General features: G+C 40.0%; 1 non-coding gene across 1 annotated transcript; it reads left to right on the top strand.

Annotated features, from left to right (window-relative positions):
• The first annotated feature begins 234 nt into the window (after nucleotides 1–234).
• On the top strand, nucleotides 235–373 carry LOC112326708 (small nucleolar RNA Z247). The gene has a single exon (XR_002980638.1). It is a non-coding gene; the product is annotated as a small nucleolar RNA Z247 (small nucleolar RNA).
• The last annotated feature ends 886 nt before the right edge of the window (nucleotides 374–1,259 follow it).

The following is a 1,259-nucleotide window of genomic DNA, read 5'->3' as shown; positions in this document are numbered from 1 at the left end:
AACATTGGCAGCGACAAGATGACATCATAGTTGCTATTCTCTTCTCTACAATTTCAGAAAACATTTTTATTCAAGTGGTTTCTCACACCACCTCTGCTGCAATCTGGTGTGCTCTAGCCAAATCCTTCTCCTCTCAATCACGCGCTCGAGTTATTCAACTCCGTATTGAACTCGTTAACACTCGTAAAGGTGCACAATCAGCACATGACAGATGAGCTTGTTGTCGCCGGCCATACTCTTCACTGTGATGAAATCATCTCCTATCTACTATCGGGTCTTGGCTATGATTATGACTCTTTTGTTACTACCATCACAGCCCGCACAGATCCTGTCACTTTAGAGGAAGTATATGCTCTTTTACTCACCATAGAGTCACGTCTGCTGCACAACAATTCACCCATTGTCCAGCCCACTGTTCACGTTGCTACTCGTCAACCCTCTTCTTCTTCCTACAGAGGACGAAATTCATATAGAGGCAGAGGCTGGAATTACAAAGAAGTCGCCTTCTATAATGGCTTCAATGGCAGGAACACATTTCATAGAGATACTATGATATTTCAGGTCTGTGATAAACCTGGCCATTCTGCAAAAAAATGCTATCATCGGTTTGACGTTACCTATCGTGACAATGCTACCAAATCCAGCAATCTGTATGGTCTGATGGCTACAACAAGTGTTGTTTCTGCAACTGATTGGCATCCTGATACAGGTGCTACACACCATCTCACCAATAACATGGCCAACTTGAATCTACAGAGTGAAGACTACTAGTTCAGATCAAGTCCTTGTTGGCAATGGTGCAGGTTTGCAAATTTCTCAAATTAGTTCTTCTATTTTAACTCCCTCAAAAACACCGTTTGTGCTTAAACAATTACTTCTTGTTCCTGAAATTCAAAAAAATCTAATCTCTGTTCAACAGTTTTGCAATGATAATCTTGTGTTTTTTGAATTTCATGATCGTTTTTTTTCTCATTAATGACTACTCGGGGAAAATCCTTCATCGTGGCACCTTTAAAGATGGTCTGTATTCATTCTCCAGCCTGTCAGACACACTCCCTCCTCATGCACTCATTGTTGTACGAGCTTCTTACCAAATTAATATGGCACAACAAGCTTGGTCATGCATCCTTTCCAGTTCTTCAAAAATCTATTTTTGCATTTACATTACTTGTTGCAAATAAAAGGCTTCTAGTTTGTTCAGATTGTCAACTAGTTAGAAGCAGTCAATTGTCTTTCAAAACCAGCAATCATAAATCTAT

This window comes from Populus trichocarpa, chromosome 2 (genome assembly GCF_000002775.5).
Source record: "Populus trichocarpa isolate Nisqually-1 chromosome 2, P.trichocarpa_v4.1, whole genome shotgun sequence".
NCBI classification, from domain to species: Eukaryota; Viridiplantae; Streptophyta; class Magnoliopsida; order Malpighiales; family Salicaceae; genus Populus; species Populus trichocarpa.
This window is presented reverse-complemented; position numbering and strand designations above follow the sequence as displayed.